The sequence below is a fragment of the Zonotrichia albicollis genome, chromosome 5 (assembly GCF_047830755.1).
Source record: "Zonotrichia albicollis isolate bZonAlb1 chromosome 5, bZonAlb1.hap1, whole genome shotgun sequence".
Classification (NCBI taxonomy): Eukaryota; Metazoa; Chordata; class Aves; order Passeriformes; family Passerellidae; genus Zonotrichia; species Zonotrichia albicollis.
In genome coordinates, this window is record NC_133823.1 from 7,224,346 (window position 1) to 7,236,183 (window position 11,838).

Genomic DNA, 11,838 nt, shown 5'->3' on the forward strand with positions numbered 1-11,838 from the left:
ACCTGGATTTACCCAGAGGAGAGAGGGAAGAGGGGAAGAGAAAGCTCCAGGTCCCATCTGCACCTGGAAAAACTTCCCAAACAACATTGGGAATTGCCTGCAGTGATAACTACACCGAGAATTGGGGTTTTTCCAAGGAAATTGAGGGAATTTTCACAGCTGGATGAGCTCCTGCATCCCTGAATCTCTCCATGCTCTCCCACCCAGCACGGATCCCTTCAGGAAGCACCTCCCGGGCACCTCCGCATCCAGAGCCACTCCAGGGCTGACTCACGTCCATCCCATGTGCTCCTCCAGTGGCAGAAAGCCATGGAAAAGCTGCCTGGGAATGCTGCGGGCGCCCTTTGGCACAGCTGGCTCCAGCTGCTTCTCCAGTGCCCGGCTGCCCTCAGAGCCTGGCACGGATATTTTGGGATGCTGGGATGGGGGGAGCTGCAGCAGGACACAGATATTTTGGGATGCTGGGATGGGGGGAGTGGCCTGAGCCGGGCCATGGCTGTTTCCCTGGGATATGGGATGGGCTGTGCCGGGCCAGGGCTGTTTCCCTGGGATATGGGATAGGCTGAGCCAGGCCAGGGCTGTTTCCCTGGGATATGGGATGGGCTGAGCCGGGCCATGGCTGTTTCCCTGGGATAAGGGATGGGTTGAGCCGGGCCAGGGCTGTTTCCCTGGGATAAGGGATGGGTTGAGCTGCACCATGGCTGTTTCCCTGGGATACCTGATGGGTTGAGCCGGGCCAGGGCTGTTTCCCTGGGATATGGGATGGGTTGAGCCAGGCCAGGGCTGTTTCCCTGGGATACGGGATGGGCTGAGCCGGGCCAGGGCTGTTTCCCTGGGATACGGGATGGGCTGCGCCGGGCCAGGGCTGTTTCCCTGGGATACGGGATGGGCTGAGCCGGGCCAGGGCTGTTTCCCTGGGATACGGGATGGGCTGAGCCGGGCCAGGGCTGTTTCCCTGGGATACGGGATGGACTCAGCCGGGCCAGGGCTGTTTCCCTGGGATACGGGATGGGCTGAGCCGGGCCAGGGCTGTTTCCCTGGAATACGGAATGGGTTGAGCCGGGCCATGGCTGTTTCCCTGGGATATGGGATGGGCTGAGCCGGGCCAGGGCTGTTTCCCTGGGATACGGGATGGGCTGAGCCCGGGCACGGGACCTGCAGAGGGCAGCAAGGCAGCACAGCCGTGGAATGGGCTGGATCCCCATGCCCAGAGCCAGGGTCTGCTCCAAGAGCTCTTGGATGGGGGCAATCGGGATCGGGATTCATTTACATCCCAAAAAGCCATGGCCACGCCTGTGTCCAGCCTCAGGTGCGCCCTTTTCACCCCCATGTTCCCAAGGACTCCCTCAGCCCCTTCCGTGATCCCACATCCCAGTGGGATGGGACTGGGCAGCCCCTGCTCTCTTGCACTTGGATTTGAAGCAACAAAATTCATCCCACAGGGAAACATCCTAAAAAATCCTCTCCCTGTCCCCACCATCACAGGGACACCTTGGGAAGGTCTCTGCCCAAAAACAAGGAGTGTGGGATGGGGGATCCTGATGCAGGATCCTCTCCTTGCCCCAGCATGGACACCAGGACACTCAGCCCTGGCACAAACATTCCCAAAGCAGACATGGAACAGGCAGAAATTCCCTTTCACTATCCTGGGATTTATCAGTGCAAGAGGGTGGGGAGACCTTGGAATAGAATTCCCAGATTTGCTGGGGCTGCCCCTGGATCCCTGGCAATGTCCAAGGCCAGGTTGGACAATGGGGCTGGGATCCACCTGGGACAGAGGGAGGTGTCCCTGGGTGGAACAGGATGGGCTTTAAGGTCCCTCCAATCCAAACCATTCCATGATTCCACAATTCCTATGGAGCAGCCAACTTACAACCACTGCTCTAGAGGGACCTGCAGGAGTTTTGCCAGCAGGATCCCGTCCTCCGGCTGCATCCTCACACCTGCAGCAGGAACAGCCCAAAGGGCATTTTTGGGAGCCACGTTCCCTGCCTGCTGCTGGCATTCCCAAAGCAGCTCCTGCAGGATTCTGGGGCGTCTCTGGAAGTCTCTGCACAGAACTTCAGAGGGTCTGGAAACCCTGGCTGGGAGTGGGCTGGAATGTTCCCTAATTCCCTGAGCTTATCCCTGTGTGGGGAAAGTGGGCCATGCACAGAAGGACCAGATCCTGCAAACACCTCAGACTTGGGGACAATTTCATGGGACCATGGAATGGTTTGGGTTAAAAAGGACCTTAAAGATCCTGTTCCACCCCATCCTTGGGCAGGGACACCTCCCACTGTCCCAGCTGGATCCAGCCTGGCCTTGGGCACTGTCAGAGATCCAGGGGCAGCCACAGCAAATCTGGGAATTCCAGCCCAGCCCCTGCCCACCCTCCCAGCCAGGAATTCCTTGCCAAGATCCCAGCCCAATCTCCCCTTTCCCAGTGGGAGCCATTCCCTGGCTCCTGTCCCTGCAGGCCTTGTCCCCAGTCCCTCTGCAGCTCTCCTGGAGCCCCTCCAGGCACTTTGAGCATTCCCTGGAGTTTTCCCTTCTCCTGGTGAATATTCCCAGCTCTCCCAGCCTTTTCCCATGGTAATGGTGTTCGGGCCCTCTAATCCTTTCCAATCATTCACATTTTCCCTCAGAAAAGTCCTGGTGCAAAGAAATTTGTCCCAGTTTTCCCAATCTCCACAGTCAAGGTCACTCATCAAGCCTCAGGCAGACAAATCCAGCCACAAACTCCCGATCTGCAGCTGCTCTTGGTCAGCCAGGAGAAAATGGGAGATCAAAGATCTGCCATGGAGAGGATATGGCACCTCTGATCCCACACCTGTGCCTATGCGGGATTCCAGGCAGGAACAGCATTCCCAGACCCACCAAAGCCACACAGCCACAGCCCAGCTCTGGGAATCCCAGCCTGGGCAGTCTGGACTTCATGACAACACCAAAGCCTGGTTTTAAGCTGGCTTGGAGAGGTTTTCCTTTAAAATAAAGTAAGGAACTCAGAGAAATTTGGAGCAATCTGAATTCTCAAAGCTCTCCTGACTAAACAGAGGTGTTGGACGCATGGAACATGGAATGTCTTGGATTGGAAGGATTAAAGCCCAGCTTATCCCACCCCCTGCCATGGGGCACATCCCACCATCCCAGGCTGGGCCCTCCCAGGGATGGAGCAGCCACAACATCTCCCAAAAAACAGCTTCTCCAAAGATTTCAGATCCAGAGTTACCTGAGGATGGACACGTCATGAGGCTGGGAGAGGGAAAAATGGATCTCCATGGGATTTCCAAAGGTGGAGTTTGGAGGCAGATGGATTCTCCTTGGTGATTTCCCCACTATCAGGATGGATGATGGAAATCTGGGAAGAGTTTGCATCCCAGATTATTAAAAGGAAGATGAGTTAAGGAATGATTTTTAGGGAAGCATGGATAAATTATTCCTGAGGCTGCTCAATAATTTTATCAAAAACCAGGATCTGGCTTGATCCCATCCCACAAACTCTTTCCCAAGAAGTGAAATCCAGATCCTGCAGGAATCCTTACCCCAAAGGTGAAAGGCAGAGCAGGAATGAATGTCTGGGAGTCAGAAAAATTCCAAGTGGAACAGACAGTGATGAAGCAGGGAAGCGATGGATTCTCCTGATTTCTTCAAGATGGGAATTTTCCCTGGGAAACTCCTGTGGAATTCCTGCATCAAGGCACAACACAGGTAAAAAGCTAAACCGGATCCATCCCTGGTCTCGGGAAAACATCCACACAAAGATGGGGATGGCTCAGAACCCAGCAGGAGAGACGGGAAAGGGGAGCAGTTCCCAAATAAACTCAGTTTGGAGGGAATCCTTGGATAACCTGGGGTGCAAGGGACCTGCAGTGGGCACCTCATCCCATCAGCTGCCCAGGAAGGGACAATGATCCACAGGAAATGGGGAATTCTGGGATGGGACAATGATCCACAAGAGATGGAGAATTCTGGGGATGGGACACAGGAGATGGGGATTTTTGGGGATTGGGAATTTTGAGGATTGGGACAATGATCCACAGGAGATGGAGAATTTTGGGGACGGAACAATTATCCACAGGAGATGGGGAAATGATCCACAGAAGATGGGGAAATCTGGGGATGGGACAATGATCCACAGGAGATGGGGAAATGATCCATGGGAGATGGAGAATTTTGGGGATAGGAAAATGATCCACAGGAAATGGAGAATTTTAGGATGGGATAATGACCCACAGAAGATGGACAATTTTGGGGACAGGACAATGATCCACAGGAAACGGGGAATTTTGAGATGGGACAATGATCCACAGGATACGGGGAATTTTGAGATGGGACAACCCATGGAAGATGAGGAATTTTGGGATGGGACAATGATCCACAGGAGATGCAGAATTTTTGGGATAGGACAATGACCCACAGGAGATGGGGAAATGATCCACAGGAGATGTGGAATTCTGGGGATGGGACAATGATCCACAGGAGATGGGGAAATGATCCATGGGAGATGGAGAATTTTGGGGATAGGAAAATGATCCACAGGAAATGGAGAATTTTGGGATGGGATAATGACCCACAAAAGATGGACAATTTTGGGGATGGGACAATGATCCACAGGAGATGGGACAATGATCCACAGGAGATGGAGAATATTGGGATGGGACAATGATCCACAGGAGATGCAGAATTTTTGGGATAGGACAATGATCCACAGGAGATGGGGAATTTTGGGGATGGGACAATGATCCACAGAAAATGGGGAAATGATCCATAGGAGATAGGGAATTCTGGGGATGGGACAATGACCCATAGGAGATGGTGAATTTTGGGGATGGGTGGGACAAAGCCATTAAATATTAATTATCCCTAGGGGGCTCCAGGGACTTATCAGCAGTACCGGACAATGGCTCTTGCTGAGACTCCAGGGGTGGCTCAGACAATTCCAACATTCCAGATGCTGTAATCCTTAATTAATTGATCCTAAGGGCCTTCCCTATAGATCAGCCTCCCCATCTCAAACAGCAGGATGGCTCTGGGTTCTCTCTGGATCCATTTGTCCTGCTTTTCCGTGGACAAACACTGGTTAATTTTCCAGGAGTAACCTGATCCATCAATTTCCTCACTCCAGATTTGTCCAGAGGCCCCTTTCCCGCCCCATGGAGTGCATCCACCCAGGGATGAATGTCCAGCAGAGGAAATGTTCTGCTTTATTAATAGATGCAATAATGGCTTAATGAGGCTCCTGCAAAAGCCATTCTGCTGCTCCTGGGTTTGAATAAACCCCAGCAGGAGCAGCTCTGGCTCAGCCAGAGGCAGAGCTCGGGAATGGGAAACGCCGGAGTGTCCGGCCCCGTGACGTGATGGGAGCCCAGGACACCCACGACATCCTCCCCTGGGATTGGGATGAGGCTTTGTGGTCGAGCCCAGCCCTCGGAGCGAGCCAGGCTTAACCCACAGCGCTGCCAGTGCTTCCCTATCCTTCACTTTCCCAACCTTTTCCCTCCTTCCCAAGTCTCGGGTTGCTGTTGATAATTGCTGCCCCGAGATGTGCAGGATGTCTCTGCTTCGGCCCGCGCAACTGAAGAACGAGTCTGGACTCCTCACTTATCGCTCTTGAGGTTGTTTATTAATTCTTATCTATAAAATTTTCTTTCTGCCCAGCCAAGATCTGTTCAGCAGGGCAGCCACAGGCACTCTGTGTTGTCCTTTTATGCTACAAACTACGTATAACATATTTACACTTAATTCCCAATACCCATCACCTATGTTAGACAGTGCACTTCTACTCTAGACCAATCCCAAAGTGCCAACATCACTGCAGAAAATGGAGAACAAGAAGAAGAAAGAAGAAGGACTGGACAGGCCTTGGATTCCTCCATCTTGTCCCCCATAACCCCTGTATGAAAAATCCTAAAATCTACATTTTCACCCTGTGATCATTTTGTTATTGCACCATTCAAACCTCTGTGACATTCATGGCCTCATACAAAGCTGGTACCTTGCTCCAGGGGTCACAATCAAATCCCCAGGTGCTCTGGGCTGTGTGCCAGGGTCTCCGAGCCCCTGATGGGGTCCTCGGCAACTCTGGACATCCAGAGGGATGCACTGAGTTCCAACACCCAAGTGCTCTCCAGGCCAAAGCACCAGGAGAGAAGATCCCACTTCAGATGGATTGTCCCTTTCTGGGCAGACAAGGGATCACTGCAGGTCCTTCCACTCCAAATTGTCCAATTATTCCCTCCAAACTGAGTTTATCTGGGAGCTGCTTCCCTTTCCCGTCTCTCCATCTGGGTTCTGAGCCATCCCAACTTTGTGTGGATCAACACCACTGTTTTCCCAGGATCAGGGATGGATCTGGTTTAACCCAAAACAAATGTGCATTTATGTGGGAGAATGCTTCTTCCACACAGGAGTTGTGTGGGACACACATCCCTCCTGGATTTACCCGGGGGCTACAGAATAATCCTGGTGCTCCACCAGGCCAGGACTTCCCAACCAACTCCTAGACCCAGCCTAAGGTTTAGCCAGGAAAGGTTTCCATCTCTACCTCCCCTATCCTTCCCAAGCTTTCCTGGAATAATTTGGGTTGAAAGGTGATTATCTGGTCCAGCCTCCAAATACACAAAATCCCAGGATCACTGAGGTTGGAAAATCCCTCCAGGATCATTGAGTCCAAGCTGTGCCTAATCCCACTTTGGCACTGAGTACCACACACAGGAATTCCTTGGACACTTTCAGGGATGGGGACTCCAAACCTCCCTGGGCACTTCCAAGGCCTCTCCACCCTTTCCATGAGGAAATTCCTGCTGGTGTCCAACCTGAGGCCGTTCCCTCTGCTCCTGTCCCTGTTCCCTGGAGCAGAGCCCGACATTCCCGGCTGTGCCCTCCTGGCAGGAGCTGTGCAGAGCCACAAGGGCCCCCTGAGCCTCCTTTGCTCCAGGCTGAGCCCCTGCCCAGCTCCCTCAGGGATTCTCCAGCCCCTTCCCAGCTCCATTCCTGCCCTGGCCACGCTCCAGCCCTTCCATGTCCTGCACTGAGTGGCCCAGAACTGGACACAGCCCTCAGCAGTGCCCACCACAGCGGGACAATCCCTTCCCAGATCCTGCTGGACACCATTCCCAATCCAAGTGCCCACCTGGGCTGACGTTCACAGATCCCAGGATATTCCCTTTCTCTCCCTGCACATTCCTGGCCGTGCTGAGAGTCAGGAATTCACTACAGCAGGACACCAGAGGTGCTCCTGCATTTCACGGATATGCAAGGAGCACATCCCAGTTTTTTGGGGTAATTCCCTGCAATCCCCCCCTCAAGTACATCCCAAAAATCACCTTTTCCTCCTTGGAGCCAAGCGAATCTGTGAGGCTGTAATTAGGCAAATATTGTTCAAGGAAAAGGGATCTGGGAATGTAGACTAAACACAGCTCCCATGCCAGAGAAAACTGCTCCTCACCCTGGAAAAGGAGTTCTCATTCCATAACAAACGCTCCAGCTCGATAACTCAGGACAAATATACAGAAATACAGATCCCATCTACTTTTATAATGGGGGGAAAAAAGCATGGAAAGGCCTGATCCAGCTTCCAGCACTGGAAAAAAAGGACATCCATTGGTTTTGCCCAGTGCTGGGGGAGGACATGGAATTGTAACACAAACTGGAAGATGCTGGGACTATCATTTGGGATATGGGGCTTGATTATTAAAAGGGAATTCTCAGCTATTGAAAGGGAATTTTTTGACTACTGAAAGGGAATTTTTGACTACCAAAAAAGGGGAATTTCCAACTATCAAAAAACAGGAATTTTTCCACTACCAAAAAAGGGGGATTTTCCGACTACCAAAAAAGGGGGATTTTCCGACTACCAAAAAAAGGGGAATATTTCCACTACCAAAAAAGGGCAATATTTCTACTACCAAAACCGGGGAATTTTCTGACTACCAAAAAAAAAAAAAAGGGAATTTTTGACTACCAAAAAAAGGGAATTTTCTCAGTGTGAGTGAATGGATTGCTTAAACTGCTGCCTGGAATGCTCAGGGAATGTTCAGGTTTGAAGTCCCAGGGATTAGAGGATACAGCCAGAGGAGGGGATTGTCCTGCTCTGCTCTGGGGCAGCTTTGGGCACCACCACCCAAGACAGATCCAAAACTCTTGGAGAGCTCCCAAAGGAGGGACACAAGGATGGGGAAGGGTCAGGAGGAGCCACGTGAGGAATGGATGAGGGCACGTGGAATGTTCAGCTGGAGAAAAGGAGCCCAAGGGAGATCCATTGGGATCTGCAGCTCCCACCTCTGTTCCCTGTGACAGGATCCAGGGAATGGCTGGAGCTCCTCCAAGCAGGGTTAGGCTGGAAATCAGGAAAATATTCCTCATCCAGAGGGTGGTGGAGCACTGGCACAGCTCCCCAGGGAATGGCCACATTCCCAAGGCTGCCAGAGCTCCAGGAGCATTTGTACAACACCCTCATGGACAGGGTGGGATTGTTGGGATCATCCTGGGCAGGGAAGGAGTTGGATCCATGATCCCTGTGTGTCCCTTCTGGCTCAGGATATTCCAGGATTCTTTACCTTAAGGGAATTTCACATCACCTCTCCATGTTTGGGAATTCCACACTGACCAAGACCTTTCCCAAGGTCTCCATTGTGAGGACCTGGCCCTGTATCCACATGGATCTTCCCAGTCTTTGGAACATGGAAGGACCAATTCCTGGTTTTCACATGGATAGCCAATGGCATTCCTGGCAGGGGCAGCTGGAATTGGGGGATTGTTAAGGTCCCTTCCAAATCATTCCATGTTTTTATGAGGATGATTCCATGAAAACCTCAGGAACTTCTGTGAAACCACGCCCAGGAACAAACGTGGAGCCTCACAGGGATGTTGTAGCCAAACCTGCCCCTCATTCCCTAATTTTGGGTCTCTCCACTGCGGATTATTCCCAAAAAATCCACACAAATCAACCGAGACTCCAGCCACAGCCTCCAAGGTTCCCTGATCCTACCTTTCCCACATTTTCCCATGCAAACCTGTCTCATTTGTGTTTTATCCCATCAAAAATCCCATGTCAGCAGTTAAATAAATAATCGGGGAAATGCTCCAAGTCAGGATTTTGGTGCAATCATCTCTTGCAAAGGGAAATTTTCATTTGTAGCCTGGGATAAAATCAAAATCCTTCATTCTGAGTGCAGAGGGAGACCTTGAAAAGGGGAATATTTGCCAGAAATCCATTTACTATTTCAGCACTTCACATCCTGCTTGCTGTCACAGTTTATCATTTTTAAAATTCCAGATCAAGCACCGAGGCCATCCAGGTACTCTGAGTTATTACCCCAACACTTTGGAAGATTTATTGGGATTTATTTTAGGGCTTCATCCAGTTTGTCTCAGGACGTCAGAATGGAATTAGATGCACAAAGAATTCTGAGCTCCTTTCATGTCAGGAGCCTAAAATTGGAATGTGAATCCTCCATGGAATGATTTGGGTGGGAAGGGATCTTAAATCCCACCCCATCCACGAGCAGGGACGCCTCCAACTGTCCCAGGTGGACTCAGCCTGGCCTCGGGCACTGCCAGGGATCCAGGGGCAGCCACAGCAAAACTGGGAATTCCAGCCCAGCCAGGAATTCCTTGCCAAGATCCCAGCCCAATCTCCCCTTTCCCAGTGGGAGCCATTCCCTGGCTCCTGTCCCTGCAGGCCTTGTCCCCAGTCCCTCTCCAGCTCTCCTGGAGCCCCTCCAGGGACTCTGAGGATTCCCTGGATTTTTTCCTTCTAGAACTTTCTATTTTATTCTATTCCAAGGCACCTTCCATGTTTTAATTCCAGCCAAGACCAGAGCACGGGATCCACCAGGACTCCTAAAATATTCTGGAGAAAAACTCTGCCAAGAAACCACCTGGAAATCCATCCCTTTCTTCCATTTCTCTCCTTTCTATAATTCCTGTAAATGTTATTTAAGGACACTGCAGGATTTTAGCTCGGCTCTAAATTCTAAATTGCTAAATAGCTCTCTTTTTTGGAATGGGCTGAGCCTGGAGATTTTCTGGTGAAATCCACATTTTAAGAAGACACAAGGCCACTCCAGAATCCCATTTGATTTTCCAGGAGCCAAAATTCCCTTTTGTGTTCAGAAGGGGAAAAAAAGGAGATGAAAAGAGGGGAGGAAAAAAAGAAGAAAAAAACAGTCCCTGGATGCATTCACACACCTTTCTCTGCTCTCACACACAACCTTTAAAAAGAAACTTTCCAAGAGTTCAGCTCGAGTTAAAACCAAGGGAGTAACGTGAGCCCGGGAGCCGGCGCCGAGTGGAAAGAACACGGAGTCCGAAGGACCTGAGCCGGGATCCAGTGGCTCCCGTGAGGCCATCCCAAAAAAACCCTCTCCCGGCTCCTGCTGGAGCGCAGCGAGACACCTCATCCCACGGCAGGGGTGGTGCAGCGCCTCGCTGACAGCCGTAAATACCAATAAATTATAAATAAATCCAAATGGAGGGAGGAGAGCGGAGAGATCCCAAAAGGAAATGACCTGCCCTGCTCGGACAGAGGGTGACAGATGAGGTTTGTGGGGTTTGGATGGGACAGAAAATTAAAATTAAAATTTCAGGGAAAAAGCCTTCCCTGACTTCCCGTGAGACGAGGGACGGAGCCCTTCCAGAGAAGTCTATCCAAGAGATTTTGCCCATCCATCCAAGGGATTAGTCTTTAACCAGACCTCCCAGCAAAGGGAGGGGAGCGGATAAATCCCGAAAGGAAATGACCTGCCCTGCTCGGACAGAGGTGACAGACGGGGTTTGTGGGGTTTGGATGGGACAGAAAGGACGGGGAGGTGACACAAGAGCGGCGACGGGCGCAACCCAAGGGTGGAGTTTGGCCACAGCCAGGGCAGAGCCGGCAAAATCCTGGCTGGCAGGACGCATCCAAAGTAGGGAAAGAGAGGCCACAAAGCTCTGAAGGGAGGGAGAGGAGCCTCGGAGCCCCGGGCTGGGCTTTCACGGTCACATTTTCCAGCCAAAGCTCCGCTCGTTCCCGCACTTGCCTTGGGATGTCATCGCTGGAAGCAACATCCTGTTCTCCACAGCTCCCACCGAGGCCAGGCCTCCGTCAGGGCTCTATTTATGGGGAAGAGAGGAAGGAGACAGAAGCCAATTACTTCGCTAATTGCCTAATTACCCTAAGCACTCCCAGCCCGCTCCTGAGCGGCTGCAGCTGCGGCTCCCACCAGGAGCTTGTCCTGGCACATCTCATCATCCAAAGCTCTGCTTCCACCAGCCGGGGCCTGAACTTCCCGAAATATTGATGGTTTAAAAGCCTCACAGCAGCCCCAGATCCCAGAAAAATCCGGGATTGGATGGGGAGGTGGAGTCAGTCTCCCTGGAACCCAAATGGGAGATGATGGGAATCCAGATGGGAGATGGTCACCTGGTGCTCATCATGAGGTCATTCCCACCTTGGGAGTGAGAAATAGATTTATAAAGGATTTTTTAGGATTTTTTTAGGATTTCAGTATTATATTTTTAGGAGTTTTTTTTTTAGTTTTGTATATCTGTATGTAAATTTGAATGTAAATTTTTATGTAAATTTTAATGTAAATATTGAGATGAGGTGTGTTGATTCAGGAAGGTTGTGGAATAGAGGTGGTATTGTTGAGAGAGAGATTAAGTTAAAAAAAGCTTTAATAAATTTTAAATATAACTTGTTAAAAAGATTAGGTATTTTAGAGAATTAGAGTTGTAAAAGATGTAGTAGGATTACGTGGGGTAAAAATATAGGTGATTGGTATTAAAATAATAGTACTTTTGTGTAGTAAAAGTTGATAAGTTGAAAAATGTTTATAAGGCATTGTAACTAAGAAATAAGTCAGTGTAACTAAG